This window comes from Urocampus carinirostris, chromosome 16 (assembly GCF_059441175.1).
Source record: "Urocampus carinirostris isolate Australia breed hairy pipefish chromosome 16, RoL_Ucar_1.0, whole genome shotgun sequence".
In the NCBI taxonomy this organism is placed as follows: domain Eukaryota; kingdom Metazoa; phylum Chordata; class Actinopteri; order Syngnathiformes; family Syngnathidae; genus Urocampus; species Urocampus carinirostris.
In genome coordinates, this window is record NC_142364.1 from 7,754,204 (window position 1) to 7,773,176 (window position 18,973).

At 40.3% G+C, this 18,973-nt stretch overlaps 2 protein-coding genes across 2 annotated transcripts in view; both read right to left on the reverse strand.

Moving 5' to 3' along the window:
- Positions 1 to 18,973, reverse strand: part of bmpr1bb (bone morphogenetic protein receptor type 1Bb) — a 115,414-nt gene that overhangs the window by 35,196 nt on the left and 61,245 nt on the right. The gene's annotated exons all lie outside the window — the stretch shown is intronic.
- pdlim5b (PDZ and LIM domain 5b) overlaps positions 1,010 to 18,973 on the reverse strand; it is a 170,803-nt gene continuing 152,839 nt past the window's right edge. Inside the window, exon 14 of the transcript XR_015852992.1 lies at positions 1,010 to 1,029. The gene's annotated coding sequence lies outside the window, so the exon portion shown is untranslated. The remainder of the gene's footprint in view (positions 1,030 to 18,973) is intronic.

An 18,973-nucleotide genomic window follows, 5' to 3' on the forward strand; every position in this document is an offset into this window, starting at 1 on the left:
TTTATTTTTAAGGAGGGGAATGTGAAACTGTCTTCATTTTTTTTTGTTCAAATCGACATCTTGCTATAAAAGTCAGTTATATTTAATACCGTATTTTCCGCACTATAAGGCGCACCGGGTTATAGGGCGCACCCCGAAAAAATAGTTTTTGGTCCTATTTTTGACATACATAAGACGCACCGGATTATAAGGAGCTACAATGGGAACGTCGACAAAACAGTCAGATAGTTCAGTCCAACTGATTACCCCCTTAACATTCCCAAAGCTTGCAAAGACGCAAATACGTGTCGAGAACACGTGCGGATGCAGTGTCCGTACGATGTCACTCAAATGCATCGATCCATCATTCGGAAGGTTAAAGTCTTGGGATTCAAGAAATGCCAAGCATTCCTTAGTTTCTATTTTATTTTTCACTCGCAACTTTACTGTACATATGACAATAAACACTCGGAATTGAGTTTAATTTCAAAATAGACACTCCATTCCATCCATTATCTGCACCGCTTATCACAGAAACATCGAGTTCAATCTGAAACAAGATACTGGGAAAATATATAGCCGGAGTAGCTCACCGAAGTCGTTGTGTTCATAATAATGTGCAGCCAATGTCCTCTTATATCCGTGAGTGTAGTAAATCCAGGAGAGTAAAATATTTACAAATACAGTACAGAAAAGTAAAATACTGTTTTCTCTATGCCGTCAACCCACCGTGCTATTCACATTCATCTTTTTCGGCCAATTGCAGGCTTTGTTTTGCCGCTTAAGCCAATGCCAGCCTGTAAATGATAAAAAGGATCCGCCCCTTGACCTCCGAATAACTTTAGCCAATAGTGATCGATTCAAATGATGATTGACACATTGGTTAGCCAATGAAACGCCGGTAAATAAATCCCAGCATACACCGCGGACTACTTGGCGTTCGGGGGAAAATCGAGTCGGCGGCTGCAAGTTAGTTGGAAGATTTTGCGAATGTTGATCCATATATAAGGCGCACTGTATTATAAGGCGCATGGTCAGCTTTTGAAAAAACTAAAGGCTTTTAGGTGCGCCTTATAGTGCGGAAAATACGGTACTTCTATTTTTAAAAAATGGAGTATGTCCCAAACAAATGCTTCAAAATTATATCAATTTGTTTTAAATAGCAACATAAACAGGGTTAAACTATTTTCTTTTTTTTTTTAAAGTAATACCATTTTGGGCAGAAAATTACCCAGTTTTTGGACAAATCTATTACTTGGGTCGTTTCAGTTGTTTTAATCTGTTGCAAAAAAGCCTTATTCAGGTTAAAAAATATATGAAAAAATATATAGAATGTACTGCCATAGGTTTGAAAATGACCCAATTTGGGTTAAGAGTAAATTGCTACTTTTGAAAACCTCTATCCTCGAAAAAGTCAATTCTATTACAAATGTAGCTTGTCCCAAACAATTGCTCGAAAAGAGTTCAATGTGTTTAGAATAATGCCAGACTGTATCAAAATAAATACAATTTGGGCCCAAAAATAACCCAAGTTGTGTTAAGAGTGGACTACTTGGATTTAGTTTTGCATAAATAAAATAGTAATACCAGTGCCATTTGAGTTCAAAAATGACCCAATTTGGGTCAACAGACTACTTGGGTTGTTTCAATCTGTTCGAAAAATGCCAAAACTACCTTTTCTAAGTAATAGCAATAACATTTGGGTAAAAAAAAAAAGACCAATCTGGGTTATGAATGGAATAATCCATTACTTGGGTTATTTTAATTTGTTCAAAAAATATCAAAAACAGGTACTTTTTAAAAAGTAATATAAATTACATTTAAGACCAAAAAGACCCAATTTGGGTCAAGAGACTGAACCAAATTTGTATAAAAAAATGCCAATTGCTGTTTTTGAAGTAATAACAATATCAATTGGGTCAAATCATGACCAATTTAGGTCAAGAGTTGACTAATCCACTACTTCAGTTGAAATGCCAAAAATAGGTGCAATTTTTTCTGTAAAGTAATAGCGTTTGTGTCAAAAAATGACCAAATTTAGGTCAACTATTTGGGTTGTTTTGACACAACTGGGTAGATTTTTAAGCAACATGTTAGAATTTAGATTCATCCAAGATGTGGATTAATCATTTTATACCCGAATTTGTGCAATTTTTCATCCCCAAAACTTACAAGGTCATAATCGAATTAAAACGAAAGCACAAATCTAACCCAAATTCCAGGGTGTTTCAAAAAACCGTTACCTTTGGGTTGTTAATATCGCGAAATTTACATGATCGAGGTACATAAAATTTTTTAAAAAATCACGTTGAAGATCCTAAGATGTATTATTCCAAATATGAATGAGAAATTCAAAAGCATGTGGATTATCTGAAAGATTTCACAAACTTTTAATCTACACCGAATGAGACACGGAATACATCAAATTTATAATCCAGCTCCTGCCAAACACGCAGAAGAATGTCGTAGGAAGATTTCTAGATTTGTATCTTTTATAACAGATGATCGCGTGAGTTATCACAGGTAAATACCGTAAATTCCGGATTATAGAGCGTAGCTGATTATAAGCCGCACCCACCACATTTTAAGAGAAAAACTGATTTTGTACTTACACAAGCCGCACCTGTATACAAGCCGCATGCGCCCACATTAAAAAATGCAACACAAACACAAATTTAACCCAAACCCGACTTAAAGTCCCGCGATTGAAACTAAATGTCCTTAATTAAAGTCCACAGTCCAAAAATCACAGCCGGCAAAATGAACGGAAAATGATACCGGTACTTAAGGTTTGATGCAGACCTGCAGAGTCCGGGTCCCGTTGAAAGTAATCCAAGGAAAAAAGTGTATATTTCCAAAGGTAAGGGTGGGAAAAATTTATATCCACTATTGACCGCCGCGTCCACAAACAGGTGTCTGTTCCTCACCTTTACCGGGACCCACTCCCCGTCACCCTGCGTTTGTTCCGCCCCTCCTTTTTCATTCGCCCGTGCAAAACATATCAGAATAAGTGTCTAAAATAAATACATTACAAAAACATACAGTTGCAAATACATATTATACATGGGTTACACATATATACCAAAAAAGACGGTACACCGAGAGAGTTTTCAAAGTTTTAATAATAATGATACAACTTTTATCCCAAACGGTGCTTGTGACAGGGCAGTAAATGGTAGCAACACGCTCGCAACACAGTAAACGGGTCTGGTAAAGTTTACGTGCAGTAGCTCTGTTTCCTTCATTATCGGACTGCTCGATTGCTTTTAGCTTGAAAGCTGCGCCATGTGCCTTTCTTTTTGCATGATGAGGGTATGTTTACGCTAATTTAATTTATGCACAAGCCAAGAAGTTGCAGTCTTCCGCGGCGCATATATTCCACCGGTCTAAATCTTACCTTTTGTACTCGAGCGCCGCTGGCGGCCGTTAGAAAAATTACATACATTGGCCGCATCACTGAATAAGCCGCAGGGTTGAAAGTAGCGGCTTATAGTCTGGAATTTACGGTACATATATTTATTGTCCCCCGGTTTCGACCCGTTTTTGATCCTGTCTGTCAGTCCATATTTATTCATCTCATCTCATCTCATTAGCCGTACCGCTTATCCTCATTAGGGTCGCGGGGGGGCTGGAGCCCATCCCATCCTATTGATTTCTGACCTGGTAAACTTGCCTTTTGTTGCTCCATAGTGGGTCCCTTTTTAAAAAATGTTTGATAATGGAAAAATATATGGTTTCTGCAGGAACACAAACTGGATTAATCTCATGATTAATCTCATCTCATCTCATTAGCTGAACCGCTTATCCTCAGTAGGGTCCCAGCAATCATCGGGCAGTGGGAAGGGGACACCCTGAACTGGTTGCCAGCCAATTGCAGGGCACACAGGGACAGACGACTCATTCGCTCATTCACACCTAGGGACAATTTGGACCGGCCAATTCACCTGAAATGCATGTTTTTGGAACGTGGGAGGAAACCGGAGTGCCCGGAGGAAACCCACGCAAGCACGGGGAGAACATACAAACTCCGCACAGAAAGTCTGGAGCTGGATTTGAACCCACGACAGGTTTCCATGACATGAACTGTGCCGCACAAGCGCTAACCACTGCGCCGCCGTGCTGCCCATATTTATTCATATCGTTGTTTATTAATATTCAAGGTATACCTAATTTTTGGAAACAGGCTGTGTAAGGATCATCTTTAAGTATTTTTCGTCCATGTTACAACAGAAAAATAAATCGAATATGACTTATGGTGAGATGTGATGAAAGTAAAGTAGCATTCAGTGTTAAAGTAAAAATGTCTCTCTCGGGCTATAGACAGTTTGGCGTTTACGGCGGGCCAACAAACGGACTTGCTGCGTTCAAGGTCACCCCGAAATCTGATCTACTTCCCCCACGCATTCCACAGGCTGCTCATTCACACACACACTATGAGTGTTACTGTCACATTTCTACATTAACAAGTCTTTTGCGTTAATGATAAAATGATCTCATGATGATTCGCAACGGAATGGTTTATTTTAGTTTTTTTTTTCCTTTTTGATTATTTGTTTCAGTCCATAATTTAGTGAATTCATGATGCTTTTTTGCTGTAGTTAGTGAACTGTTTGGGTTTGATCACATCCCTTTTTCCCGTCTCCTGGTGTCCTGCATTTGGGTCTTTCTGGCACCACGAGACAAACCTGTCCATTATTAAGGAAAATATGTTTCAGTTCATGTCATGGGAACCTGTCGTGGGTTCAAATCCAGCTCCAGACTTCCTGTGCGGAGTTTGTATGTTCTCCCCGTGCTTGCGTGGGTTTCCTCCCACATTCCAAAAACATGCATTTCAGGTGAATTGGCCGGTCCAAATTGTCCATAGGTGTGAATGAGCGAATGAGTTGTCTGTCCCTGTGTGCCCTGCGATTGGCTGGCAACCAGTTCAGGGTGTCCCCTGCCCACTGCCCGGAGATGGCTGGGATGGGCTCCAGCCCCCCCGCAACCCTAATGAGGATAAGCGGTATGGCTAATGAGATGAGATGAGATGTTTTTGAAATTCTATAATTTGTTAAATCGGTCTTGTCGCGCCCATTGTATCACACAGTGTCACTTTAATAGTTATCGATGATCTCTGCAGATTCTTTTTATTTTATTTTTTTATTTTTTAATTTTTTTTAATTTAAATTTTAAATAGAGTATTTTTTGTTCTTTTTTTATTTATTTAGTTGGTTTATTTTTTTACTCAATTTATTTTTTTATTTATCATCCAACTTTTCTATGTATTTTATTTTGTAATTATTTGTTATTATTTGTGCACTTATTCATTTGATTTTATTTATTATTTATATTTTTCTTTTTTTTTCCCTTTCTTCATATTTAATACGTTTTAACTTTTTAGTTTCTAATAGTTATGTATTCATTTATTTAACTCTAGAGCACAGAGGTCAAACAGGCGGCCCGCGGGCCAGATCAGGCCCGCCAAGGGATTGAATCCGGCCCGCGAGACCACACTCAGAGAAGCGCAAGAGAAAAACAAGCTGCTGGCTGAAATATGGCAACTTGATGTTGCCAAAGACAGGTGCCTCTCACAAAGACACTGTACTTGTATTTAGTTCTCTCTCTCTCTTTCTTTCTGCCTTTCTTTCTTACTGCCTTTCTTTCTTTCTCTCTTCATACCCTTCGCGCTTTCCTTTCTCTTTTCTCTCCTTCTGACTTTCTTTCTGTCTTTCTGTCTTTCCGTCTTTCTGACTTTCTGACTTTCTTTCTGACTTTCTTTCTGACTTTCTTTCTGACTTTCTTTCTGACTTTCTTTCTGTCTTTCTTTCTTTCTTTCGTTCTTTCTTTCATTCTTTTGTTCTTTCTTTCTGCCTTTCTTTCTTTCTCTCTCTCTTCATACCCTTCGCGCTTTCTTTTCTCTTTTCTCTCCTTCTGACTTTCTTTCTGTCTTTCCGTCTTTCTGACTTTCTTTCTTTCTGACTTTCTTTCTGACTTTCTTTTTGACTTTCTTTCTGACTTTCTTTCTGACTTTCTTTCTTTCTTTCGTTCTTTCGTTCTTTCTCTCTGACTTTCTTTCTGACTTTCTTTCTTTCTTTCTGACTTTCTTTCTTTCTGACTTTCTTTCTGTCTTTCTTTCTTTCTGTCTTTCTTTCTTTCTGTCTTTCTTTCTTTATTTCTGACTATTTTTCTGTCTTTCTTTCTGTCTTTCTGACTTTCTTTCTTCATACTCTTCGCGCTTTCTTTTTTCTCCTTCTGACTTTCTTTTTCTCTTTGGAATTCTTTCTTCCTCTCCCTTTCTTTTCTTCTCACGCTCTCTCCCTCTCTCTCTTTTTCTTTCTCTTTAATCTACTCGTCCGGCCCCCAACAGAATGTTTGTTCTACCAAGTGGCCCCAGAGTTAAAATGAGTTTGACACCCCTGCTCTAGAGGTTATTTTATGTATTTCTAATTTTTTCATTTATGTTGTTTTTACTCCTATATCTGTTATTATTTTATTTTAACACATTTTTCCCATTTTCTAATTAATTTAACTAATTAATTGGAGTGGAGATGATAGTTTGGTAAGCATCTGAAGATGGTGAGTTATCTGAAGAACTCTTATTACATATTCGAGCGTGTCTAAGATAAGCACGTACGTGTAACATTAGTATACCGACGCTGCCCTACTTACGAACCGACGGTCGTTTGTAAGTTGAATTTGTACATAAGTTGCTTTACTGCTATATTTTGTAATTTTAAGGTTTATATAAGTATGTTTAAGGCTTGTATAAGTCACCTGGATTGTTTTGTACTAAAAAATAAGTATTTCATAAAATAATCTGCTCTATAAAAGATAAATAAAGTGTAACTTACTCTTGGAAGATGAGCTTCAACAGTTAGGCAACTTCCTCCTCTGTGGTAAAAAGTGGCGGGATAAAAAGCGATCCGACCATTTTCTCAACCGCATCAAGCTTTCTTAATCCACTTTTATCTCAAACGAAACGGCTCGCCTCCTCTTTACACTTTTCGCCAGGGGTGTCAAACTCATTTTAACTCGGGGGCCACACGATAGAACAAACATTCTGTTGGGGGCCGGACCAGTAGATTAAAGAGAAAGAAAAAGAGGGATAAAGAAATAAGAGAAAGAGGGGGGATCAAGAAAGAGAGAGAGGGGGAAAGCCTGAGAAACAAAAGAGATAAAAAGAGAAGTCATGAGAGAGGGGGAAAGAAAGGGAGAGGAAGAAAGAAATCTAAAGAGAAATAGAAAGACCGAAGGAGAGAAAAGAGAAAAGAAAGCGCAAAGGGTAGGAAGAGAGAAAGAGAAAAGAGAGAAAAGTAAAAGAAGGAAATTAGAGCAAAATAAGTTAAAAAGACAGAGAGAGAAAGAGATAAAGAGCAACAAAGGAAGAGAAAAAGAGAGACACAGAGTGAAAGAGACAGAGAGTGGGAGAAAAGGAGTGGAGAGAGAGAGAGAGAGAGAGAGAGGAATAAATACAAGTGCAGTGTCTTTGTGAGAAGCACCATTCTTTAGCAACATCAAGTTGACATATTTCAACCTGCAGCTTGTTTTTATCTTGTGCTTCTCTGAGTGTTGTCTCGCGGGGCCGGATTCAATCCCTTAGCGGGCCTGATCTGGCCCGCGGGCCGCCAGTTTGACACCTGTGCTTTACGCCAACCATATTGAATGAATGCACGAGATATCAAACAATGAAAATTTAAAGTTCTTAGCGCGCTAGAGATGCATTATAGAGTGTTTACACACGGAATAGGAAGAGGAAGCGGATTTCTTCTTCGGGGTGGATGCTGGGTGAGGTCACACAGCGCCACACGCCGGTAGTGGCAGAAAGAAGTACTACAGGTGCACACGATATAAAATCTAACTTACAGCAATGTCCGGATATTTTTCAACATCCCGATTTTTTTTTGTATGTATCGTTTCTTGTAAATCGAATGGTTGTAAGTAGGGGAGCTTCTGTCCTATGTTCCTTATCTTATTTAGCATTGCCTTTAAAGAGGACATGTATGTTTTGGTGTTGGATTTTATCAAATAATTTTCCCCCAAAAATGCGACTTCTACTCCAGTGTGACTTACATAGTCTGGAAAATATGGTTCGTGGAAGTACCGTAAATTCCGGACTATAAGCCGCTACTTTTTTCCCTAACTTTCAACCCTGCGGCTTATTCAGTGATGCGGCCAATTTATGTCATTTTTCTGACGGCGCTCGAGTGTTACTACCATTAACTGCCCTGTCACAGCCACCGTTTGGGATGAAAAGCTATATTATTATTAATAAAGCTTTGAAAACTCTCTCGGTTGTACCGTCTTTCTTTGTAAATATGTGTAACCCATGTATAATATGTATTTGCAACTGTATATTTTTGTAATGTATTTATTTGTATTTATTTTAGACACTTATTCTGTTATGTTTTGCACGTGTGAACGAAAAATGAGGGGCGGAACAAACGCGGGGTGCCGAGTTTAAGTGGGGACCGCTAAAGGAGAGGGACAAACAAGGAAAGAAGAGGGGGTAAAAAGTTGGTTAAAGAAAAAGGAGTTGCGTGAGTAAATGTGTTCATCTGATATATTTTTCCCACCCTCACCTTTGGGAATATACACTTTTTTCCTTGGATTACTTTCAACGGGACCCGGACTCGGCAGGTCTGCATCAAACCTTAAGTACCGGTATCATTTTCTGTTCATTGTGCCGGCTGTGATTTTTGGACTGTTTACTTTAATGAAGGACATTTAGTTTCAATCGCGGGACTTAAAGTCGGGTTTGGGTTAATTTTGTGTTTGTGTTACATTTTTTCACGTGGGCGCTTGCGGCTTATATACAGGTGCGGCTTGTGTATGTACAAAATCGGTTTTCCTCTTAAAATGCGGTGGGTGCGGCTTATAATCAGATGCGCTCTATAGTCCGGAATTTACGGTACTAAACGAGAATAGCCTTCCTGACATAGCTCAGGCTCATTTTTTAAAAAGCCCATTTCTGAATGCCAATTCCGAACCACCGCTCAATCACGCCTTCAGAAGCGTAGGATAAGTTCCTCCAGGTGGCCGTCGTAAATCTCAGGCTCGAAGGAGACATCTCGCATGTGTCCCACGGGTGCACTCCGACCCCGAAAGGAGCCGGCCAGCAACCTGCCGCCAAAATGGCTCGTTTATCCTCGGGCTCCGGCTTCGTTCCGACGAACCCTCCGCGGGCTTCAAAGATGGAAGTTACGTGCCCGTGAAAGTATCGGAAGAGCGGTCATCTGTTTCTACTGTTCCGGCAAAGCTGCTCGGCGTTTGCCGTGACCGTGATGAAGGAGACACAGAAGTGTCTGTGGCATTTTGACGAGACCATTCCGGACCTGATCACCCTTCGACCCCCGCGCATCCTAAGACCAGCTGGGGTCACATTTGCACTGGCTGGTAGGGAAATGTGACGCCCGGGTGTAAGTTTAGCAAAGAAGTGCTATGTCCACAAAGACAAGACACAATCACTCACTGGTTATCATCCCGAGTCACTGGTTTAGGACCATTACAAGCCGCCATCATTTTAAAATAGGACTGTTTGGTAGCTCGTCTTGGGATCAAGGGATCCCAGTTCGAATCCCGGCTCGTCCGTGTTACATGTCGAAGTGTCCTTGGGTAAGACACTGAACCCCTAATACCCCCAATAAGCAGGTTAGCGTCTTACATGGCTGCAATACAAGGCCGCTATTGGGAAATGTGAAGCACACTGTAAAGCGCTTTGGGAAGTCTTGATATACAAATGCAGATCATTTCATGTAGATCTTTTAGGACAGGGGAGTCAAACAGGCGGCCCGCGGGCCGGATCAGGCCCGCTAAGGGGTTGAATCAGGCCCGCGAGACAACGCTCAGAGAAGCGCAAGAAAAAAACAAGGTTGAAATATGTGAACTTGATGTTGCCAAAGCCAGGTGCCTCGAACAAAGACACTGTTCTCTCTCTCTCTCTCTCTCTCTCTCTCTCTCTCTCTCTCTCTCTCTCTCTCTCTCTCTCTCTCTCTCTCTCTCTCTCTCTCTCTCTCTCTCTCTCTCTCTCTCTCTCTCTCTCTCTCTCTCTCTCTCTCTCTCTCTCTCTCTCTCTCTCTCTCTCTCTCTCTCTCTCTCTCTCTCTCTCTTTGCTCTTTCTCTCACTCACTTTCCCTTCTCTCTTTCTCCCCTTCTCTGTTTCTCTTCTTCTCTTTTGTCTCCTTCTTTCTTTCTCCCTTTCAATTGATTTCTCTTTGGATTTCTTTCTTTCTCTTTCTCTCCCTCTCTCTCACTATTTTTATTTTTTCTCATGATCTCTTGCTCTCACTCTCTTTTCTCTTTCTCTTTCTCCCTTTCTCTTTTTCTTTGTCCCACCCTTTCTCTTTTTACCTCTTTCTCTTATTTTTTTCTCTCTTTTTCTTTCTCTCTTATCTACTAATCCGGCCCCCGAGAGAAAGTTTGTTCTATCAAGTGGCCCCCGAGTTAAAATGAGTTTGACACCCCTGTTTTAGGATTTGATAGGATAATCACATCTGCGTGACTTCTAGGTCTTTATTTACTTGTTCATGGCCAAATTCAAGCACTTTCCAAGCCAATTTTCTCATTTCTCCAGTACCATCAACATACCTGTCAACCTCCACGACTCCATGCCCTGACAAAATGTCGTATTTTCCCGTACAAAATACAAAATAATCTTACACCATATATTTTTTCAAACGTGTAGTTTGACGTGTTATATTGTACGTGTGTTTCGTTATATCATATACAGTGGAACCTCGGTTTTCGAACGCCTCTCAGTTCGGATAAATCGGTTCTCGACCCAAAAATTTCGAGAAATTCTTGCTTCGCTTTTCGGTCAAAAAAATCGGAGCATACAATTTAGAAAGTATGTCTTTCAATGTCCAAGAATTGTTTCCCTTTATTTATATTTTTCATTACGACTGATGATTCCATTCTCTAACATTTGTCTCTGGTACCCTGACTTGAAGTAGTGAGATAAAGACATAAAACCGAATGCCATTTTGTAAGTAATCTATACTACTGGTTTTTCAAGTACAGTGGAACCTCGGTTTTCGAACGCCTCTCAGTTCGGATAAATCGGTTCACGACCAAAAATTTCGAGAAATTCTTGCTTCGCTGTTCGGTCCAAAAATCGGAGTTCGAACGCCGGTACGCTAGGGTGCGATGCTGAGCGGCGTACGGGTGTTTTAGCCCCTGATTATGTCTCCGAAGAAGGTCGGTGCAAGCAGCAAAGTTGCTACAGGAGAAAAAAGAAAAGTAGTGCGTACAACTATTACATTTAAGAAAGAAATAATAGCTAAATGTGAAAGAGGTGTACGAATTTCCGATCTTGCTAGCGAATACAGCATGGCTAAATCTACTATCAGTACGATAGTAAAGAATAAGGAGGCTGTGAAATCGAGTGATGCGGCGAAGGAAGTTAGCGCTATAAGCAAGCAACTGCCGCAAGTTTTGGAAGAGGTTGAAAAACTTTTGAGGATTTTTCTCTCCCCACCGTCCACCACAAAGGTAAGAAATCCTATTCATAATCCTTTTTTTTATTTTTACACGTTCATGTTAGCGTAATCTTTCGTATGGAAGATTACGATAACGCGAACGTACGATTAACCTGGGTTAGCTTCATGTTTACGTTCGTGTTAAACATTCAGGGTGTTGGAACGGATTAAAACGATTCTACTTTACTTTTAATGGGAAAAAGGATTTTCTGCGATCGACCAAATCAGTTTTCGAACAGGGTTCTGGAACGGATTATGGTCGAGAACCGAGGTTCCACTGTATATGGTTAATTAACATTTTGATACGGAGTCGCTCGACATGAATGAGGATTATTATGAAAAAAGTTCACTGTAGAAGGAGAAAATACATGCAAATATAATTAGGTAGAATAATACATTTTCTTATTTAAATTATTAATTCATTTTCTGCATAATGTTAAATTATTTTTGGTAATATACTGATTAAAGGGATCACCAAAAACCTGTCTTTTTTCATTTTCTCCTTTTATACTTCCTTTTTTTCTTAACTTCTTTATACAACATCATCATTCGTAATATAATGCATCAAAGCAAGTGAGCTGTTTGAGAGCTGGCTCTTTGTAATGAGTTGAGCCGACAAAGCCGGTTCTCTAAAAAGAGACGGACTTCCTTTCACTACACAACTACCACGGAATGATGCATGATGGGAAATCCCCAGGCGGCAGACGCATGCGCACAGTAAAATCAAACCGCTCGCTTCGTTTTCAACGGAAAAAAACGATACAGAGATAGAGGCTACCGCGGCGAACTCGTTTGACTCGATTGATTTGCCGATTTATGATAGTCTGTGTATACCGGATGGTACCCTTAATTGACAAATTTGTGCGTTTTTCCGTACAGATTTTCTCGTACGTCGTACACGTCTTAAAATGCATAATAAACGTACTTTGTACGGCAAAAACGTACAGGTTGACAGGTATGCATCTGAGTCACTGGTTTAAGACCATTAAAAGTCGCCATCATTTTAAAATAGACTGTAGATCAGGGGGTAGGGAACCTATGGCTCGGGAGCCATATATGGCTCTTTTCACGAGTACATACGGCTCCGAAATAAAATGTAACTATTGCACATCTCTCTGTGGCGTTCTAAAGTCAAGTCATTTCATCCCGATTTTGGTCCTTATAAAACCGAAGCAACTTCATGCAGAAGTTCGATAAGAAACCATTTTAACTGATGAATAAAAACGCTGGCAAACGACTTTGATTGGGTGAGCAGTACAGGTGGGCGGATCCCTGCACACAGCGCAAGGCACTTCCTTCTCTCTCTCTCTCTCTCGCTTAATGCAGTCTACACCGAAAGTGAATATGACGATATGCTTATCGTTTGCAGTCATTTGTGACATTTTTACAAAAGAACTTTGCATGCACATTGTTTTGAAACCGTTATTAAGGACAAATTTCATGGAAAAAAATGGCCTCAGCACTCTTAACTTAAGGTCGAATACAAATTGTAAATGGCATATTGACATTGATTTGGGACACAGGATTTGGCATTATTATCATTTCATACATTTGATTAAATCATCAAATGACACACGGTGAAATCAAATGTGCTGAAGAATTAGCTTTTGTCTAGAGAGCGTGTTTTGCAGTTTTTTCAATTTTGACTGAAAATATTTGATGTGGCTCTCTCAATTTCTTTTTAAAACATTTTTTGCTTTTATGGCTCTTGGGGTCGAAAAGGTTCCCGACCCCTGCTGTAGATCTTTTAGGATTTGATAGGATAATCACATCTTCGTGACTTCTAGGTCTTTATTCAGGGTTCATACACTTTTTATGGCCAAATTCAAGCACTTTTTAAGGACTTCCAAAGCCAATTTTCTAATTTCTCCAGTTCCATTAAGTAAGAAATCGTGTGCGGATCCTGTATTAGAGGGACACAAATTTATATGCTATTTACAAATATGATTATAATCTTTTTTTTCAGTCTTGAGTAAATCGCTAATAATTTGTTTGTGAGAATTATATCTCCCTAAGGACCCACTTGCGTGGCGTTTCTCACAAGATTTATTGGAAGAATATTATTGGGGAAAAAAAAAAGAAAATGAAGAAAAATAAAAAAGGATTAAAGAGGAATAAAGTCAAAAATGAAGAAAATGCCATTTTCTCTATTTATTCTTCATTTTTGATTTGCTTTCTTCCCCAAGTTTCACTTTTTGTTTAATTTCTTTTTTTCTTTTTTCTGTTTTCTTTTTCTTTTGTTTTTCTTTCTCTCGTTTTTGATTTTTCTCTTTTCTTCGGAAGATTACGCTAACGCGAACGTACTATTGGCCTGGGTTAGCTTCATGTTTACGTTCATTGTAAACATTCAGGGTGTTGGAACGGATTAAAACGATTTTAGATTACTTTTAATGGGAAAAACGATTTTCGGTGATCGACCAAATCGGTTTTCGAACAGGGTTATGGAACGGATTATGATTGGGAACCGAGGTTCCACTGTACTTAGGATTCAGCGGTGAGTGCCGTGACCCAGGTTCGATTCCTGTCGCACCTTGTGTTTCTCGAATGTTTTTTCAACTAATCAATCATTGCACAAATACAGTAATATACTACAGCAATGGTTCCCAAACTTTTGCAGGCTGGCGCCGCCCTTGGCTCCCCTGTGTATTACTAGCGCCCCACCAATTCCCCAGTCTTTCTTCACGTTCGTTGACTCTGTGACTATGTTTACGGAGTCCGCCATGACACTCCATGAGCTCACACGGTGGGTGTGGCATAGTGTGGTGCTTGCAAACTTTGAATCGCGTTTATTGGCTTGTGCTATTATGAAAATGGCCTCTGATTGGTCGGCGCTTTTAAAACTCGATCAGTAACAGTTGTGGTTGGCCAAAACTCCATCACTCATTACAAAACCTTGAAAAAAACCGCAGCGCTTTGCGGTTTCAAAACCGCATTACGTTCAAACTCCTGACTTTGACTTCGGACTGCCGCCCCCCTACCGCCCCCCTTCCGCCTTCTTCTTCCTCACCGCCCCCCCAGACCTTTCCACCGCCCCCAGGGGGGTGATACCGCCCGCTTCGGGAACCACTGTACTACCGTAACACCTTGTGTATAACACAACCCCAAACTTTGAGTTATTTTTAGGTAAAAAATAAATGCACATATTACATGAATAATTATGATAATAAACGCGTATTAATGATTAATAGAAGCTAACGAATGTTGCATTTAATGTGTCAAAAACTAAGATCTTTAGAATGTTCGAAATTCAATTCGGTATGACATTCTTCTGGGTTTGTCCTGGGCCATTGTGGCTCGTGGGCTTTTAAGTAATCAGCATGGTTTTATTTAACCCAATGATAAACAAAATCTGAATTGATTTATGAATGAAAAGCGTAGGGATAGATTTGTGTTTTTTTTAAATCCGACATTCACATAATCCCTGCAGTCGTCCAGTAGTCGTAGCGAGCGTCTCATAAAAACAGGTGGCTGGTGAGAAAAAGCTCCTCTCGGATTTACGGCCAAGGCGCACATGTTTAACTCGTTTGAGGGACCTTCAACAGATATCGGGTCACAAAGGAGGAGACGTTGGGAAAAGAATAAAGGCAAGCCTACAGCAGTTTGTTATAGTATTCTTACGTTATTAATACAACTGAGTCAACCGGACCATAAAGTGCTTTTCGTGAGCTCATCAGAGTTACCCCGATTTTAGCTAACCTGCATTGGCTCCCTGTTAGCTTAAGATGTGATAGTATACAAAATCATGTACGGGCTTTCTCCCTCATATCTTTCAGATGTCATTTCATCCTATGTTCCGGTCCGGAGCCTTCGCTCTGAAAATGCTGGTCTACTAGTGATCCCAAGAGCCAAGAAGAAATCCAGTTTTAAGAATGTTACGATAAAATATGGAAGCCACAAGTGATGCAATGCCGATTGTATACGTCCTTGACTTTTGCACAAAAAATCTGTATGTTCAATAAGTCACATAAACACATTTTCAAACTACAGCGACCAGATGATGAGGGTGCTGTAGCCGAGTCAGATCAGGAGGGTTCAACTGCTACTGGTAACCGATTAAACCAGTACTATCCGTTGAATATGGAGCAGGAAACCCTACCCCTCCACCCAAACGGCTTGTAGAGGGATTAAAAATCAGCGGCAGTAGCTCAGGAAGTAGAGCGCTCGTCTTGGGATCAAGGGATCCCAGTTTGAATCCCGGCTCGTCCGTGTTACATGTCGAAGTGTCCTTGGGTAAGACACTGAACCCCTAATACCCCCAATAAGCAGGTTAGCGTCTTACATGGCTGCAATACAAGGCCACTATTGGGAAATGTGAAGCACACTGTAAAGCGCTTTGGGAAGTCATTGACTTCAGGTTGAGGTTTTTGAGTTTTTCCTTGCCCTCATGTAGGTTTTAGATCAGGGGATGGGGTCTTAATAGTCTGTAATAATAGTCTGCGGTTTGCATTAATCTGTGCAGCCCTTTGAGACTCTTTGTGATTAAGGGCTGTACAAATAAACATGACTTGACTTGACTATCATAATGAAACAGGTTTTAATAGAAGTGGCCCTATGTTTGCTTGTATGAATACCGTATTTTCCGCACTAAGGGGGCACCAAATTATGAGGCACATTCCCAAAAATAGTATATTGTGATATATTTTTTTCATAAACCATAAGGCGCATGAAATCACAACTACAGTAAAGGCCAGGTTAATACAAAAACGTAAAAAGTACCAAATTTGTGCATTGATTGATCCGTCGGAGTATATCACTGATCACAATTGCATAATATCGAATGCAGCAGGAATCAAACCCAGATTGCGCCGGTTCCTATCCACTAGATCCTTAGTGAAATAGATGACTCATGAAAACGCATTACGTGTTATCTTATCACACTATTTTTAGTCACAGTGCCAAACTGTTGATGTTATAATTTTGCCAACCCGCGAGAAAACTTCTTATTTCTTCTTTTTCCTCGTCTAATCCCATCTCCCAGTAAATAATGTGTAAAGTAAATAATCGTTGGGAGTGAGTAGGTGACCTAACCCCCCCCAATTCCAACCCCTAATGCTGAACGCCAAGCAGGGAGGAAACGGGTACCAATGTTGTAAGTGTTACGTATGACTTGATGCTCGAACCAGCGACCTCCCAGTCTTGAGCCCGGCGCCTCATGCTAAGGCCACCGAGTTAGTGAGCCGCAAGTATACTATCAGATAATAAATCGATCTGTGGTACAGAAAAGGTTTGGGACCACTGTAATACATTATTCTATCGCCGACTTGCAAAGTCTTTACAGAACGCACGAGATTCTGAAAAGAATGAGGAAAAAGGCATTGAGGGAAGTAATTCGGTCATCCTGAACGATAATAAATGCATGGCCTGCTGTTGTTGCTTACAATGCTTAGTTTAAGCTGAGGGACAAGTCAATTTTTAATCCCTTACTGTTTTCTCATTTCTTTGACATATCTGTTACTGTGACTAAAATTGTGTGATGATGAGATAAGACCAAATGACTTAATGTGTCATCACTAGGGGTCTAGTGGATAGGATACGGCGCTCTCCCCACCGCGATCCTGGTTTGATTCCTGTTGCATTCAATGTTTTTGAACAACTACTCTTACCATTGCTTTCTGGTTTGATCCCCGTTGCCAACATTGATATGCATTTGTGACCAGCATTAGCTCAGGAGGTAGAGCGCTCGTCTTGGGATCAAGAGGTCATAGGTTCGATTCCCGGCTCCTCTGTGTTATATGTCGAAGTGTCCTTGGGCAAGACACTGAATCCCTAATGCCCCCAATAAGCAGGTAGGCGCCTTGCGCATGGCTGACTCCCGATTGGTGTGTGAGAGTGTGTGTGAATGGGTAAGTGCGAAGCACATTGAAAAGTGCTTTGGAAGGTCTTCATTGACTTGAAAAGCGCTATATAAATTCAGACCATTTACCATTTTACCAGTCATAACAGTTATGCACAAATAGTTTCAATGTTGTCTCACGTTCAAATTTCTGGTCTATTTGGAGTTTTTGTGTGCACATAATCTATCCATCCATCTATCTACCTTGATAGATGGATGGATAGATTATGTGAGGGGTGACCGACAGCGAGACACACACATACAATAACAAAGAAAATAAAAGGGAAAAAAAAATAGCAAAAAAAACACACAAAAAAATTTGGACCATGGCCAACCCAATTGCCCAAACACCCAAACAAGTTAGGCACCTCGGACCCAAGTCGGTCATGCTTTCGTCCCTCCAGATGAAACGGGACACCAGAAAGCGGCCATGTCACTCGGGTCAGGGTGACACAACACACTCTTCTGTTCAACAGCAGGGCTCGACAGCTTTCGCTGGTTTACCCCTGCCGCATCATACGGGTGCCCTGCCCATCCCTTAGAACACGTCCAACATCCCACTTCAGTCTGTTTTCTATTTTTCAATAAAATTTAAAAAAAAAAATTGAAAATTACTGAACTGAACAAGTGCTAAAAAATACCAAACACTATGAAAAGGTAATTAAAAGTGTTGAAAATTAATGAAATTTACCGAACCGTATTAAAACGTACAGAAAAGTAAAAAAAAAAGAACTTCAAATGACAGAGCAGTGTTAATAATATGGAAAAGGTACAGAAATGTTTTGAAGTATATGAAAACGTATATGAAAACATTACTGAAAGCTATGAGAAGGTTTGAAAAGTACAGAAAAATCCTTCGGGAGGTAGAGCGCTCGTCTTGGGATCAGGGGATCCCAGTTCGTCCGTGTTACATGTCGAAGTGTCCTTGGGTAAGACACTGAACCCCTAATACCCTCAATAAGCAGGTTAGCGCCTTACATGGCTGCAAGGCCGCTATTGGGAAATGTGAAGCACACTGTAAAGCGCTTTGGGAAGGCATTTAAAAATATGAAAACCTACAAAAAACTATGAAAAAATAGTTTGAAAAAGTATTGAACATTATAAAATGTATTGAAAACTATTCAAAAGAATTGAAATACAAAAAGTGTTCCGACAGCTTTCACTGGTTTACCCCTGCCGCATCATACGGGTGCCCAGCCCATCCTTAAGAACGCGTCCAAAATCCCACTATCCTTTCACAACACCTCTCCACTCCTTTCTATCACCAACAAGAGCTCTAGCTTCCATTATATTTAGACCTCTTTCCTGCAGTGCACTCATAACACCATCCATCCAGGTCATTCGCAGCCTTTCTCTTGGTCTCTTTCCATTGACTTCTGCACATAATAGTCCGGAAAATACCGCAACCAGATAGGCGATGATGTGGTTGGGCACACACCGACATCAGCACGGGAGGGATTTCATCACCAACCGTGAAAGTTATGGCCGTTTATTTTGCAGCTGGGATATATCTTTAGCGCTATTCCACCACATGCTTTAAAGCTAGCACGCAAAAACAGACGGACTTTCACAATAAAGCCTGGAGAAGTCATTAGTTAGCCTGACAAAACAAACCTGAAAACAAACTTAAAACACCACAGTGGCGGTGTGTATGATTTACTATGGAATTCCCACGGGAACGGAGAGTCTTGCCTAATGTGTCTCTTTA